Genomic DNA, 18,397 nt, shown 5'->3' on the forward strand with positions numbered 1-18,397 from the left:
TGACTTCAGGCTGCATAGCCACTGGGAACGAGAACACCAATACTTCACTTCAACATGAGATTGGAAGCGATTAACTGATGACTGACATGCTAGGAAATTAGTGTTTCGTGCTGTACAAGGGTAATTACATTCTTGTGTCAAATTGACCACCTGTTCATTCCGATTCATAGTGATGTTCCCAAACACATGTTTGGGCACATTCTACATATGTTACAATTTAAGAAATATGTTGTTTCTTTGACAGTGTATGTGTACTATGGTATTTTATAACAGAAATATGTCTTCATTTTTCTGTATTTAATGTTTATTTATTAATCATGACAGTACCTCAGAAAGGACTTATTATTTACGAACACAAGTATTCGGTAATGAATGGAGGATTTGAAAAATCAATTGAAAGTGAAAAGCAGATGTGCGAGAATTATCATATATCTCGTCTCGTCTCGAATTTGAAAAGACACTTCTCGTCTCGACAAGGACAAGAGAATCAAGTAGAATTACCAAAGTTGTGAGAAAAATAGTGTACGGTAGGATTAATGCTGGGAAACTTATACCATTTTTTTATGTTATAAACGTCATTTACAAGATCTGAACATGAAATTATTAACACTGCAGAAATCTTCAAACTGTGATTTTAAGGATGAAACATGCCCAAAACTACAAAGACTTTAATTGATCCTCTTGTGTACGCAACGCATCTTACGTAGGACATGTAAGTTAAAAGCTGGTAATATTGCATGGTCAAACATGATTTATACCATTATTTTCTGGATGGCGTCACCCATAAACAGATCAAGAACATTATTGTGTGCGATGAAGTCATTTCATAAAGAAACAGTCCAACGAAATCACCTACCTCAGCGTTTCCGAACCTTTTTCAACTGGCGGCACACTACGGGTGTTACTTGGATTCTCGCGGCTCACTTATAAATATTATTATTTGTAAATATAAAACACAGTGGTATTTTTTTCTGTGATTATTGATCTCCTCCTCGCAGAGAAGAAAGTTCTATCACTTGTATTTCCTCGTGGTAAATCATTATGCTTATTTTTCATTCTAATTTTAAAAAAGAAGACAATTGCAATGAAATACTGGACTCAGTTTTTTTTAATACGCTCTCTTTTAAAAAACTGTATGCAACCTTTTACTAAGAAGGAAGATCACTAAATAACTAACGAACAAACAAATCTCCTTTACTTTTAAAACACAAATGTAGGTCGAGAAGATTGAATGATATTTTAAATTTTCAAGTTACGAAATAGTCTGCAACAATAAAGAAGTAATAATGCTCATAACAATGATAACAAATACTTTTTTCAACATTAGAAATGCAGAACAGTAACCCGGTATGAAACTTAAAATTGTAGATTCATAGTAGAGGTTCATAGTAATGTGAAATACAAATATATATATTTTCCCTACGTTTTGCAATTTGATTGCTATAAAATTAATAATTTTGTTTTGATTCCTCGCGGCACACCAGCGGCCCATTCACGGCACACCGGTTGGGAAACGCTGACGTATCTGTTCGCGGTTATGGAACAAAGAAAGTATTTTTACTTAAATTTATTCTTTCTTTTCCGTGCTACAAAGTAAGAATCATTATTATTCTTGACAAAATGGTTCACATTATTATGTCATTTGATGTGAACTCTGTTTAAATCTTTGAGCATGAAAGAAATTCATATTATTATATTTTCCACCATTGTTATAAGCACGGCCAACAAGATATGGTCTCTGACGTTTCTTACCACATGCGGTGGGACATTGCAGCCCCTACTTTGATACCAGTGTTACCAACCACGATCACTCTGTCTTATGCCATTCATTAAATTGCCACTACAGTTGTACCGAAAAAAACCTTGACACGCGAGTAGTGGCAATGCCACTGCGAGCTGTCAGAGACGTTCTCTTACTGGACGCACTATAGGTGATAAAAGCAAAGTAATGGGAAACGCGGAGTGACACTGCGCTAGTATAATTGTGTATGGCAGCGTGGTCTTGCCTGGAAGTCGTAAGAAAGAGAAAAGATATAGTTGTTTCGGTATGCATATTGCAAATCAGCAGCACTCTAGAAGACAGCTTCTGTTGTTCTTAAATCAAACATCAACCTGTTAGTCCTAGATTTCAACAATGAATCGTGGCTTGTTTTATCTTTCGTTGCCACTAACTAGAAAGAAGCAAGTAAGAAGAAAAATGCAAAAGTATGAAAATAAAAAGTGCGAAACATTAAAATACATAAAGTTTTTAATATATTTTTCTAAATGTGAACTCAACTTATATACATGTCAAGTATTCATTAACTTTTCTAAAATATCAAATGTGGGTTAACACCTTTATCTATTCTATTACATGAAAAACGAAGACTCTGTGTGTATGATTTCTCGGGGTTATCTCATTTCCTTCCACTTTCTTCATTCAATCATTTTTCATTCTCATCTTTACCGCCTCCTTTAACTTACATGGTATAATCGTGCAACGTGGAACTAAAACATTCATTTACATTTCACTTCATATCCACAAAATGGAAATTAGTGACTCATCTCTCTAATCATACCACTATATATACAGGGTGGGTCAAAATTACTGTTAGAAGCCAATATCGCGCGAACTATATATCAAATAAGAATATTGTTAAGAGTGTTATGTACAATACAAAGGGGCCTAAAAATAGGTCAAACACAAGGTTCCTCCCGTCCCCCATTTTTGGGGGAGGGGGTATTTGTAATATTTTCAAATGGGAACGTAGTTCGAAAGACCTTAGAAAAATGATTAATTTTTGTAGGAACCAATTTTTGATATAGAACACCGTTTTCAAGATGGCTTCCAAAAACGGTCCTGTATTAGTTAAAATTTTCAGTACTTATAAATCAGAAAAGCTAAGTAGAAAATTATGAAACGAAAAAGGAAAAAGGAGAAAGCCATAGGCAACGTGGAATTGTGTTGTCGCGGTGTCCCCAGGTCCCCGTCGTGGGACCCCGGAACCAACTTGAAAATTTCAAATGTTGATATAGGTCGAGTAATACCTTGTTTGATGGATCGTGGAAAACCAATCAGTTTAGTGCAAAATTTGTTTTGATTTCGGGCAAGCCTGACCTTCACGATCTCCTGATCTAACCCCACTTGACTTTTTCTTCTTTGGTTATGTTAAAGATCATGTAATGACCAACGTACCGACAATACTGATAATATGAAGGCGCGGATTCCACTTGTGTGTGTATCCATCACTCCAGAGATGCTACATGCTATACAAACATCCCTATGCCGGCTTACGAAGGTGTGTGGAGCAGGATGAAAGGCATATCGAGCATCATTTGTGACACGGTAAGTGTTGAAATTATTTGCTTTACAGTGATTGAAATTACAATTTTTAACATCGTACACACCCCGTAAAATTACTCAATATTATTTTACTACTTCACAGGATATTTGCTTGTAATAATGCTGTTGAGACAGGCTTGCCTGAAATGAAAACAAATTTTGTACTAAGCTGTTTGGTATTTCACGATCTATCAAAGAAGTTATCACTCGCCCTATGTTGCTATTTTAAAATTCCACGTACACACCACCGTTCAAAATGAGGGGCGGGGAAACCTCGTGTTTCACCCATATTTTAGGCCGTCTGTATTGTGCATTGGCTCTTTAACACTTTTCTTATTTGATGCATAGTTCGCAGGATATCGGCTTGTAACACTCAATTTAAACACTGCGCTTTATATCTGAAGGTGGAACCATTTTCGGCAGCATTTTGAAACTGGCTTGCCCGAAATAAAAAAAAAAAAAATGTACTAAGCTGTTTGGCTTTCCATGATCTGTCAAAATATCATTCGACCTATATTCCCATATGAAATTTTCAAGTTGGTTCCGGGGCCACATGATGGGGGTCCTGGGGACAGCACGACAACACAATTCCACGTTGCCTATGAATTTTCCTATTCCATTTTTTGTTTCATCTTTTTCTACTCTGCAGTTTCTGATTTATAACTACTGGAGATTTTATCTGATACAGGACAATATTTGAGGCCCTCCGGTCTTGAAAACGGTGACCAATATCAAAAATTGTTTCCTACAAAAATTGTTCAATTTTTAAGGTTTTTCGAACGAGCTATCACTCGACCTATCTTCCCATTTGAAAATTTCACGTACACCGCCTCCTCCCAAAAAGAGAGGCGGGAGAAACTTTGTGTTTGACCCACTTTTTAGGCCCCTCTATATATTACATAACGCTCTTAACATTTTTCTTATTTGACATATAGTTCGCGAGATATTGGCTTGTAACACTTATTTTGAGTCACCCTGGATATATATATATATATATATATATATATATATATATATATATATATATATATATATAATTTGGACATTGTTCAGCTCATCGCGAATGTAATAGTTATGAAAGACGTTTTAAAAGAGGGGGTAAACGGAGAGGCACTCAATTTTTTTGCCACACGCAAAGTATCCCAGAAATTCTTGAAATTAGGAAAATTAAATTCGGCAAAGAAGCTTTTATTAAAAATAACTAAACAGACATTGTAGTGTCTTTGAAAATTTCACACCTAAAGAAAAAGTGAAGCAATATCGATATTATTTACATTTTTCACTATTTATTCCGAAACAAGTTAAATGTAGCATTTTTCTTAACTAAATTAATGGAATAAATGTTTCAAGGTTTAGAAAGTTCCATTGGAAAGGGAGAAAAAGGAATAGATTCTGTAATATTAAAAATTTCTACTATTTATCCAGAAAATGCAAATGTCAGAATTCACTTAAGTGGGTGGAGTGAAATTCGGTATTTAAACGTTTAGCGATAAATAACGAAATAAATGTTTCAAGATTTTCAAAATTCCACTCCTAATAGGCAAGTGAGACGGTAGCTTCTCCAAAATTAAAATTTGTCATTTATTAAAAAAAAAAAAGTCCGAAGTGAGGATTCACTTTAGTTGAACATGTGAAATTTGACATGTACCATTAACTAAAAATAATACGGTGTGTTTTCACGTTTTCGAAAATTCCCCTTTGAACGGTTCCGCAGTGGAGATGATTTTTATTTTTTTCGCTCGCAATTGAAATCTATATTGTAGGGGAAGGCGTTGTACCTTTGAAACAATGTACCTTTGAACACTTGTGCTTTTCTCGAATTCAGAGCTATCTAGGTGCAGTGATTAAAATTCGTTGCAAAGAGTAAATGAAAAAAAAAAAAAAACACTACAATTGCGTTTGGCTGTTGTTGAATGAGTATTGTGCCGAGTAATGACCCTTTTAATTTTTTCACCCTCAAAACGAAGATTTTTTTGTAGTTACGTTTTGAGTTTGTTGCTCTTCGGTTTTCGCGACTTGTGATATTTATTTGTCCAAACTTGGGGCAGAATCATTGGTGAATACAGTAATATTTTTAGTTTTAACTTCTGTTCAATATTTAGGCTAGTGGAGAACTTCTTTTCGTAATAGTGACCCTCTTGTATATACCTATGAACATTAATGCATCGTGTACCTTTGAACGATAAATAATACTGTTTAAAGCTACACAATGTGGGTAGTTAAAACAATTTATATATTTTATATAGATTAGGTTAGGATATAAAGTTTTTAATCGTGATTTTAAGTAGTTTCTAAATATTCGCTTATTGTATAACATATAAGGTTATGTTGTATATGCTCAACATTATTGTTCACAAGTTTATGTTAGAACTTCTCTTCAATTTTTATTTTAATTAATAAAATTTCAATTCTGGGGAACTTTTTGTACCTTTGAAACAATGTATCTTTGAACACTTGTGAAATACATTATTGCCACTGAAACGTTGTAATTATCACTTTGTTCAAAGGTACAAGAGGGTCTGTTCAATGGTACATGACCATAATGTACCTTTGAACAAAACGAATATGTTCTTATTATTATATTCTATTGTATAAAAGCTACTGTAATTATGTAACACCTTGAAAAATCATCCTATCTGGTAGCAAAGAGATGGCATTTCAAATATACGACAAAAATTGGGAGAAGAGTGCTGAATATTAGCACCAAAATTTCGGAAACTCTAAAAGTGTTCACAGCTACAACGCCTTCCCCTATATCCTATTATCACGGGAAAACGGCTCAACCATTTAAAATTAATTTGTGAACATGATTAACACCTCATCTGGTCACATTTTTATACTGTCACTTTCTTTTAAATATGTGTCATAAGGGAAAAGTGGGCGACAAATATAATATGTCACGAGCCTAACGTGTTGGGAAAATTAAACTCAGTAAATAAAATCCTTCAAGATAAGTGGTCATCTGCCCAGGCTTTTGGAAAATTTCGATTCTGCGGCTGAAATTATGGCAATAACTATATTTTTGATATTGTGTTATCAACTGTACTGTTTGAAATGAACTTCAGAACATATTTATCAAGAGGATCGAGCCGAGATATTGTCATATTACTTTCATTAGAATAATTATTCTAACAATCTGAGGGTTCAAGATGTAAACTAAAAGTAGAATATAAGGCCTCGAAATTAGGGTAAAGTAACTCTATATCTAAACACGTACTTTTCCAAGTTATTCGGAAAGTCCGCTCTTAAAGGGGCAAATTTCTATTTCATTATATTCGTAACGTGACGTATCCTTTGAACCGTTTAAAATTTTTTTTGAATTTAGAATTTGAGTCAACCTCTATTTTTATCAATCCTGTTTACTTGAAATACGAATCCTAACTGAAAAAACAGGTTTACAGCTTAGATTTTTCCCAACGAATACAGGAAATACAGTCTGCAATATATTGTGAACAGGCTTAACACTTGGATAGTGCTGTGAATTTTGATTTACTGTGATTAAAACACGCATCCAAAGGAGAGGAAGAAGTTCAGATAAACTTCTGAAATATTTTCCATAAATCAATGCTTCCCGAATGAAAATAGGCATTGAAGTTAGTTTAAGTAATAAAAGGTTACTATTACCAACTGTCATTGAATCTCTATAGCCTCACTGCTGAAAGGGACGGTTCACTCTAATTGACGATATTAATAAATTACTATATCTTAAAGAATAAGACAGTATATAAAGAAGAGCACCTTATTGATAAAGCACTCAATTCTGGTGAAAGGTGTTGTTGGTTCCATCCTAGAATATGTGAGTTTCTGGTAGATAACATCGTGGATACAGTACTTTTCTCGTGTTTTTCTGTTTCGTCCCATATTCTCGTTCCCCAAGCTGTTTCATAATGACTGACTTTCAATAATCATCTGTTTCTTATAAGCTATAGGGCATAAACGTGGAACGTCAAACGAGGAATTACGTTTAATTTCATTTTTGTTATACAAGAAGGAATACAATCATAGAAATATTCAACAATTATTATGTGAATTCACTTAATGTTGCGTTACTGCCACACAACTTGGTCCGTCGTAGGGTAGAGTGAAGTAGATATTTTTTTAAATGTTAATATATTGGGAATACAAAAAACACCCACGTTGACGTCGTTTTTCTATCTCATAAAATTAGTTCAAACATGTGTGAAGAAACAGCCTGCTGGGTGAAACGGGTCCGTTCCACTTCTGAATGGGCGGGATGCACGAGTCATTGATTTCAGTAGCGTAAGTAATATTAACATCTCAGCCTTAGCTGATAAGGGTAGGGCTGGGATTGTAACCTAGTTTCAAGGGGTACCCAGATCATGAGTTCTCTTCAGGTTGTGATTATGCCATGAGAATTGATACCTTGCGTTTTCGGAACGCTTCCTAGCATCAAAAAGAAAATGCTAGACCGCTTCAAAACGCTCCGGCGCCAACATTGGGTGTTGGTCAAATTCCACTTGCTAGGGGAGTTCTCTCTACAAGTAGATAAAATTAAGAGATGAGGGGAACTTCCCTTTCTGTACGGGGTAAAACGCATTTATTCTTTAAAATAATAGTGTGCCATTGGTTCAACGAAGTAAGATATCAGATTAGGCACATGACAGAATATGACAAAATAATATGAAGGCTTTTGCGACTTTCGAATATTATGAAGGATAAAAATTTGGATGTGCAATTTCGACTTATGACTGCATGATATTTGTTTCTATTGCCATACGAAAGATAGTATAAAATATTAAACTTCATATTTTGTCTTTCTCTGCTTATAACACTTAGAAGATTCTGAATCGGTAGTTCAGGGAATCAAGCACCAGCACAGTGAACTTCTATTTCAAACATATACTGGATCAGAACCGTGAATCCTCCCATTTAAAAAATCTCTGACATCAACATCGATCAACAGCAAAATTTTCTCCTCTTGCTACACGTTTTGAAGAGACATTAAGAAGGCCAGATCAACAAGAAAATTGGAAATAATATTGTCTTGTTGTAAACACTTTTTAGAATACAAGGTATAATAAATGTCTAAAAGTTATAACAACTAATAGAGCAAAATATGGCACTATGTGTATAATGGAAAACGACCTTTTGAAGTCACCCACTTCTACAGGCTATCCACAAACAGTACGCTCATGAGTTGGGTCATTCCACGCCAACTCACCGAGAGCAACGTGCTTCAATGTCTCAGATTCTCTTCAAAATTTCCACCCGATTTTTGGGATGAGAAATGGGCCGAGGAGATTTTTTCTAAAAAATGTGAATTTGGTGCCAATTTCACTTTCCGGCACTCAGCATCATGGAACTAAAATTACGATAACTTTCTTATTTTCCAGTAATAGGCCTCATCCGGTGTCAAATGAAACCTGAAGTTTTGCTCTTTCAGTAGGTCCTACGAAACTTTGCAAAAGATTACGCTGTCGATCATTAATGGGCATACAAATATATATTTCTTTATATATATATATATATATATATACAAATTGGGGCATTGCTCAAACGTTACAGCGATGAAACTTTTGAAACGTTTTTGTACATTCATGTTAACAACTACATGGTATAGTTTAAAAATAAAAAAGTTTTTTTTGTATTTTTATAATAATAATAATTATTATTATTATGGTTATTTGTATTTTACAGATACTGAAATATACAGTTTTAGGTTTTGTTACAAATTCTGTCATTGCTCGTAAGTTAAAAATATGAAACTTTTGAAACTTTTTGTAGAATCATTTTAGCATAAACGTAATATGGGTAAAAAATAAAAACGTTGCTTTTGATGTGTTTGTAATTATTACGTTTGTACACCAGACTGCATTTCATAAATCGCTCTGAGCCTTCTACATTCTACTGGTCAGGAAATGAACACTTTTGTTGGATACCTTTTAAAAATACCGTCTGGGAAGTTCCTGTATTATCTTTTACAAGCCAGTCAGCCCAGATTTATGCATTTGAAAGCAAAATTACGAAAGACTTTATATCATCAGGGAAAACAATGATTTGTAAAATAGGACACAACATTTTGTATCTAAATCTGTTTAATTCTAAGAAGTATTAGCAGTATGCATGTCTATTGTTTTCATCTATGTACGTTAGTCTATTATTTCTTATTTTTGTTGATATTTTTTTGTAATAATCACTCAACTCCATACATTGCTAGGCCTATATTTTCCATTCAAAAAAACACAAAATTATAACAAAAAGGTTTTTTGTTATTTAACCATACGAAGTAAATGCAAAATAATGCTATAAAAAGTTACAAACGTTTGTCGCTTATAACCAATAGTACCACTGGGAGAAAAGAAAGGCATAGTTAAAGTACCAAAAATTAATATTATGGTACTACCAAAACTACACAGTACATCAGTTTTATTTTTAAGTACACCTAATATTTACTAAGATGATTATTTGAAAAAGTTTTTAAGTGTCACTTCAAACAGGGATGGCCAAAATGTTCCGGGATCGGTAATTTCAATATCTGGATTTCGAAAAAATTCCGAAATTCAAAACAATCCACAATTCGGAAAAAATCTGAATTTTTCCGACATCCAAATTTTTCCTAATTCCAGAATTTTTCCGAAATCGGAATCTTTCTGAATTCCGGAATTTTTCCGATTTTACTTTTAGAGTCTTAATGTGAGAATTTCGGTATTGGCCATCCCTAGTTCAGAGGACTGGCATAATCTTCAAGAATACTAAAGTTATATTTCTGTACATTTAATACACAAATAATAATAATAATTATTATTATTATTATTATTATTATTATTATTATTATTATTATTATTATTATATTACAAAAATACAAAAAACACCTTTTTTATTTTTTAACCTTACCATGTACGTATTAAAACGAATGTACAAAAATTTTCAAAAGTTTCATAGTTGTAACATTTGAGCAATAGGAGAATTTGTACAAAAACCTAAAATTTGCATTGTTTGTTTATTAATGATTGACAGTGAAACCCTTTGCAACGTTTCTTAGAAGTTGCTGAAAAAGCAAAACTTAAAGCTTTCATTTAACACCAGCCCAGGATGAGCCCAGTAACTTGAAAAATAGAGAAGTTATGGTAACTTTAGTTGCATGACGCTGAGAGCTGTAAAGGGAAATTGGCGCAAATCACATTTTTCTAAAATTTATGCCCGGCCCATTTCTCATCCAAAAAATCGGAAAAATTAATTTAGCATAATTTGATTGGTATTTATGTATGAAAACAATTGAAGGGAATCTGAGACATTGACGTACGGTCATGTTTTAAAATAGGTGATTTGACATGGAATGACCCAGTTTTTAAATGTTCTGAATAGGAAATCTTTAATGAAAACTAGCTTCAATGTGGAATTTGTTTGTCTTGAAGACGTGAGTTGTGTCCTTTTAATATTTTTGTATATTTACTATTATTGTTGTTGAATTTTGAGCTGACATTTATTGTCTCTAATTCATTTTGTGAGCATTAATTACAAAACGTAAATTCCCTAAAGTTCATTTATTTATGTGAAAGTTAAAATAGTAATTCCAACTTCAGTTACTTATGTTTGTACATTTTGGATGATTAAAAGGAACACATAATTCATAAGAAATGAAGGTGGACAGTAGACTTGTTTACTGCAGATCACTACAAGAATCAAGCAAGTTTTAGTCCACTTATCTACGTAAGGGTTAGTCATATTTCCCTACAACAAATAGCAGCAGGAATCAGTATTGTAACTAAGTTTTACGATGCACCAAACCAAAAGGCGTTTTCATGGCGTAACCACTCGAAAAGAAAACATTAAGCGACTAATGGTTTTGTTGTGTTTGGAGATCGGTATTGGTGATGGTATCATACGACTTCGCTCGTTTTATCTTTCAGTTACGCACAGTTTCTACGATTTTCTCCCATCACGATGGTTGACTGTGGTGGGTTTGTCTAGGAATAGTTTTTCGCTTGTAACTATTCCCAGAAATTCATGCGTTCGAGTCAAAAGTTGAAGTTCTTAATCGCAAACAAAAACAAAAGCAATAAAAAGATAAACTAACGGAAACATATTTGAAATTGCTTGTCCTTCATCTTTAACTGAAACAAAACCGCCGTAATCGAAAAAAGTAGTGAGTGTGTATTATATAAAGATCTATAACAATCTTTATGAAGATTTATTTATTATATTTGAGAGAAAATGAAAACTACAAGTTTTATGGCTGTTGCTGTGTATATGATATTCATATTGTCGCATCACCGTACATAGAGTCGGTGTGCACTGAAGGCAACCTAATACAGTAAGAAAATCGTTGCCCAACTGATTGCGGATGTTGTCTCCACCACCAGCTTTTATGAAAAGCTGGAAACATGAATAATTAAATTGTATGATTCTTTCATATAATGCAAAAGATACTAAATTCGAGATGTAGCTTTAACAGGGTTAATATTGTAGTAATAAATGAAATACACAAAATACATATTTCAAAAGATGCAGCAGAATTTGGGTAGGTGAACTAGAATGTTAGGTCTGTAAAATTGCAATGGTTTGAAATGTAAGGTTCCTTCAATATGTCAGCTGATTACAATACCTTCAAGTATCGAAGTAGCTCCATGACGTGTAGTTTAACGATGTTTTCTCCGTCAAAATCTTATTCCCACTTCCTCGACAAACTCGGTGTTCGTGGTTTTATTCAAAGGCTGGTTTTACAAAACCCAACCCCTTTTCCTCTTCTGTCCATAAAAGGTAACAAAACTTCAAATGTTCGGGAACACCCAGAATCACGTTGTCTTGACGTAAAATCGAAAGTTCTAGAATGTTTAGGACAAAGACCTCCAAAGTTCAGTACCACAAACATTGCCCTCGATCAACCTCATAGGGGGTGACATTGTCCAACGTGAACTCACCAATATAGCTGATAACGTAGAAAATAAGTATTTCCACAATAAAATAATGTTTATGTTTGCGGATATAAATCACTTCACTCAGTAAAAAGAGCATTATCTGGCATGTTAGTCAATATCAGAATATTGACTCAACGAAGTGACAAAACAAAATATAGCTGACATATGACTCGATGTGAAATGTGAAAAGTAGCAAGTAAGGGGAAAAAAGGCAGGACAAGGAATAAGGTGTAGACATGTGCAGGGTGAAGGACTTCTGCCATTGCATCTAGTTTAATGAACCAATAAAAGTATTACAAATTGTTTCAAAGAAGCTTGAGGCTACATGAGTTCAAATCTTCTTAAAAAAAATAAATGTAAGTGACATCCACAAGAATCGAACGGCGGACTTTCGGGACCACATCTCTCATCATGTAACAATATCCTGCTGGTTTGATTTATGGCATATTTTCCTATTTTCTTTAGTTCTTCGAAAGATGAATATTTTTCAAAAGTTTTTCGTAAATTTACAATTTCTTTCTAAATACCTGATTGTAAATGCAAATTGGCATGCTAAGGAAAGTAATTTTTTGTGAAATATGAACGGATATATCATATTATATATTTACTTCTCTGTTGATGTCCCTTTTACGGACACAGGAGTCCTTTATTACATTTTTCAAATCTTTCAAAGTTTGGTTCTAGTTTCCTTGCCTTTGCTCTTCAGTTTGTACACGGTAGAGCTTCTACTGCCCCTCTATAAAATTTTAACTCATAAAATGTGAACACATTCCGAGCCAGATCTGACACAAATATTTTCTAAAACTGTTCATAAAATTACACAACTCTGATTTTGTGTTAAATTCTGATGCTAGAAAATTGCTCGATGTTTAATCTCATAAATCTCAATAACAAATATCTAAATATCATGCTACTAAGGAAAGAAGACTATCATATTTCAACTTGGCAATTAGTTATTGAAGAACTGATAAGCAAACTAATTAAAAAATTATGGAAATTTGTTTAAATACCTTGGCAAGGCATTTGGCTAATGCCAGATAATAGTTTGTACACAATTTTAAGTTTTGGAAAATCACTTCCACCTTACAGTTACATGTATGTTGTTTACCATGTATCCTAGTAACTCTCATTCCATATTTTAGTAAATTGCCTCGATATCTGCGTATTCCCTATAGCTAATATTCAGTGCTGTGAGAAAGATTGGAAGATTTATAGTTTCCAATTTTTTTATTATCAAATTTCATCTGAGTAATAAATATTGTTTAACTTCAAATCAATGGAGTCCCTATTAATGATACAAGATTTAAGTGCACTAAAAATTAACTGTAAATATCAGAAAGTGTAACATAGATTAGAATATGTATGAATGTGTATTGAACAATAGGACTTTATGCAACCGCAACTAGGAGATCCAATATGGACGATAATAGTTTCCAACAAATTCTAAAAGCTTGATATATATATATATATATATATATATATATATATATATATATAATGCTTTCCATGCATTAAAACCAGAATGTGAAACAGCAACAACAGCATCTTTAAATTATGTAAGTATAATACATTTGATATTATATTACTTTTTTCAGCGGGATGAGGATGGAGTTATGAAGCGTTTCTTAGAGTGCCGGAATGTGTAATCCCGCCAGTGTTGTCAGCTTAGGACATTTCTGGATAAACGTAGCTATTTTCATATTTTGATTAACTAGGAAAAGTTTTGCTCTACCTATTGGTTGTAATTTTGGCCGACTCTGAATCCATTACTGCTATTTTAGCAATCTGCTCTTATAGGAATTTAACTCTTTCCAATCAAACTTTCTATTAGAAAGTATGAATCGAAACCAAGCTTCGCTTGCTACTTTTGCAATTTTTCTGGCTAAAGCAGTAATTATATTGCCATAGCACTGTCAGTATCTTAGTTGTATCATTCTCATACATATGTTATAGTCTTATTGTAAATTGGGTCGTCCTATAGTTCATTTTAAGTGTGGTCAAGTGTGTTTCATTTCTAAACAATATGTTCCGGGCGTATTTTCGGATTGGGCTGTGTGCTAAGTGCTACATCAATAAGTAGCACCAAAATAAAATCCGTATTTCTGCAAGAATGGGAAACATTGAGAAGAATTCAAATGATTTTCGTGCTTCTGTTGAAAGGGGAAGCATAATACACTATAAATATTTTAAGTGTGAGTTATGACAGTATTTGATTTCGGAATATCAAAAAGAGTATTATAGTATATTCTAAGTTAGTACACTGAATTTAGAGAATGTCTTGCTTTTTTATTGTTAGATTTTGCTAACTATGAATTAGTTATAGTTTTATGTAGTTACAACAATATTAAGTTACATTGATATGCCATTTAACTATTTTCTGTAGACACCTGCTTGTAACACTTCATCCAACCTTGTATACACAAAAAGGAAACTACAACACTCAGTGATGCACTGCTCATCAAGCATGCTAACAAATATATTTTCCAAAATAGCAAAATGCACTCAAGTCCAATAAGTATCATAATTTCCTTATTAATAAGGTAAAATTTTTGCCTGGTTTATTTTTGATAGAGAAAATTGAATTTACATTAAACAATTTCTAACTCGTACCGTTAACTATAAAGCATGAAGCTTAAAGAATAACAAAGATATTATCTCTTAGATAAGTACAGGATTAATAATCAAACTAATAAGTAGTTTTAGATTATTGTGTACCATACAAAAGATATTTTGTAAATCGAGGTTAGAAATAAATGACGAGATCTTAGATTTCATTTGAATTAAAAACTTTAAGTAGTACTAAATTTATGAGAAAAATCTCTTTTAAATTTAGAGACAATTTTCAACTAAAATAAATAATGAGCTTCGTCCTTGCTGCCAAACTGAGTCTGGTCATACTACTAACTCCTCACGTGTCAAAAATTTCCGGGTACCTTCCACATCTTATCTTTCAGTTAGCACTTTATAGAATTTGCTCAAAGCTGCTTGTGTTACGTAAGAAAGATCGTTCTGTTACCGTTAGTGCTATTGTAACTACTGTAGGTTTAGTGGTACTAATTATATTAACTTCTTTCATGTGCAGAATTTATGTCTGTAATTGTTAACACTGTTGTTATCTTACTGTACTTATATTAATGTAAACGGTAAATAGTTTTCTTTCTTTTTCAACGACATAAAGGTCAAAAGCTGTAAATTTATTGTATGTAGGGTTTTGTTTACTAGACACGGGAACATCAGAATAGTTTCGATCACATGATACCATAGCATCTAATGATTTGAACATTGCTGTCTGCTTTTTAGTGCTGTTAGAAAATCGATTCACACGCACTATGAATACAGATTCGAAATCCAGGTCTATTGTTAGTTAAGGCAAAGAGCGAACTTGAAAATAAATCAATAAAATAACGAAAAATGCATTCAGACAGAAGAAAATTAGATTTAGCAAGATTATGGGTAACTACAAAAAAGTAATAAGATGTTTCTTCTGTGTATTGTAATTTACGGAAGAGAAACATAAATATTTAAGCAGAAATGACAAAACCCAACAGCAAACTTTGAATTGGTGAGCTTGGAAATGAATTTAAAAAAATAAGCGAGTAAAAATCCTTCTAATTATAGATGAGAAAAGTATAATATCAGATGTAGTTATAAACAGAAAGATAAATTGGTTAGAACATAGTCTAAAGAGTAACTGTACACTGAGGAAGATGATAAAAGGCATGGTTTCAGGGGAAAAGGTAAATGAAAAGTATCTACTGGCAGATAATATTTTATAATATTAAACAGTAAACATTGGTTTGTAGTACCATTACCAAAACAAAACATATTCATGTCAAGCAAATGGACACACATGAAATTCCAATGATATAATATAGAAAAAAGTATGCAGTTACATTCAATACAGTTCAATAAATGATCTGCATTAACATTATAACATGAAACACAAAACTGAAAACTGGTATACAGAGAATGAATTAATAGAACAGAGTGAAATGAACTTTTACCACCATCAAGAAATTCAATATCGGAAATTGATTGCGTACAGAATATACAATGATATTTTAATTGCTTTGGAGAGCGCAGAATTTGTAGCTTTTAATTATAAAGGGATCTAAAAATGTGTAATTAAAAGTTTAGTATTGTTTGAAAACTAGTTTGCTATAATTGAGTTAATTACTAATTTTGTCTATTAAGTACTACTTTCTTCTTTTTTCGAAAACATTGTTATATACTACAGGTACATGGATAAATAACATTTATAGAAATGTCCATTTTGTATAATGAAACAATTAAGTACAAGTTAAGGATTGTTTTTTTAAGTGTATGTAAGTGGTCTTTCCAGTATTTTGATAGTCTCAACACACAAGACGAACCTAGTCAATTGGTCTAAGACTATTAATATAGATGAATGGAGGATGGATGTCATGTGCTAATTGAGGGAAAGGTCAGCTCCTCCATTTGACAAAAGCAAGAAGTAAAAAATTTTACACAGGATTGTAATTTTTTAAGGAAAATTTAAGTAGTTACCTATCTAAAGCTTTCCAATTTTGAACCTTCTTACCGACTATTTGGCTGTGATTTCTTTTCTAAATTTTATTTCAGAAGTGTGCTCAATCATATTAACAAATTGAGAATTTGTTTCTTTTATCAATTATAATCTTGTCAACTAGAAACTTTCAAACTTTTCATTCTAGATGCTGGCAATACGTTTTTATTGTGTTTCTCTCTCTCCATTAGGGGAACTCTTTAATGAATGAATAAATAAGTAGTTTCAAGAAGGAAGAAGCTGTACTAAAATACCAATAACACTTCCAATATACAAAGTGTTCCAAAACAACACCAACAACGTTTGAGAGGTGATTCCTGACACCAAGGTAAGACAAAAAGTATAGACCAACCTGGATGCATAAATGCTTCCTTTCGGAGCTATAGACTGCCGAAAACATGAAAGAATGAAATTTAAATATATATAGGTCCAAAACTATGGGACCTACCGTAGTCATTTCAAGACGTCACTTACAAACTAATATGTGCCCTGTCCAAATATCCATGTTTCAGAATCCTAAGATACTCACGCAACAATTTTCATAGAGGGAGTTACAGTACGGACATATAATTTGAAGTGCTCACAAACTACCTCTATAAAAATGTTGTTGAATTACCGCAGGATTCTGAAACTTGGATATTTAGGTAGGGCAGATACTAGTTCTTGTATGAACTCTTGACCCGACTACAGCAGGTTACATAATTTTGCAGCTGTGAACCTTTCAAGTTCATTTAATCATGTTTTCGGCAGCCTATAACGCCGAAAGGAAGCATTTGTGCACCCAGATTGGTCTATACTTTTCGTCTTATCTTGGTGTAAGGAATCACCTTCCAAACAATGTCGGTGTTGTTTTGAAACACCCTGTATAAAATACTAAACGAAACGGAACTACATTCTATTTATATTCTATTCAGTATTTACAACAAGTTGGAGTCACAATCAAATTGTATCATGATTTAGTAAAATTTTAAGAAATTACTTACAAATGTTATTAGTGAAATGATTGTACAAAATTATCAAATTTTATCCAAAATCATCATCAATATGCAAGTAGCTTATACTACTACTACTGCATTATTATTATTATTATTATTATTATTATTATTATTATTATTATTATTATTATTATTATTATTATTATTATTATTAATAATAATAATAATAATAATAATAATAATAATAATAATAATAATAATAATAATAATAATAATAATAATAATAATAATAATAATAAGTTTAATAACGAAAAATGGTTACACTGACCAATCACTGTATTAAAATCAACTGAAGAGCATGGTTCGTTGTAATCAAACAGTGATGTCGTTGTGCAATATTATTCATTTAAGTCTGGCTATCAAGCCTTACAATGATAATGGAATTAAACAAAAATTTTAGTTAAAAGTAAACGCTTTTTAGATGAAATTAGACAGGTAGTTAATAAAAAAACAAGAATATAAAAAAAATTGAATAAGATTGTACGAGTTAAATAGAAAAACTCCAGTAAAACTAACAGATACCACGCTCTCCACTATACATTCGAATTGTTTGAAACGGAACAAGCGATCCTTCGCACAGAGCTAAGTGCTCTATCGTTAAACACAGTGTGTGTGCCCCATCTTCAAGTACATATCACACATGTGTCTGCAGTAA

At 32.6% G+C, this 18,397-nt stretch overlaps 1 protein-coding gene across 1 annotated transcript in view; it reads right to left on the reverse strand.

The window, feature by feature from the left end:
- The window catches only part of LOC145678376 (zwei Ig domain protein zig-8-like), a 704,183-nt gene that overhangs the window by 377,645 nt on the left and 308,141 nt on the right, over positions 1–18,397 (reverse strand). The window lies entirely within an intron of this gene.

This window comes from Thermobia domestica, chromosome 2 (genome assembly GCF_964235325.1).
Source record: "Thermobia domestica chromosome 2, izTheDome1.hap1.1, whole genome shotgun sequence".
Taxonomy (NCBI): domain Eukaryota; kingdom Metazoa; phylum Arthropoda; class Insecta; order Zygentoma; family Lepismatidae; genus Thermobia; species Thermobia domestica.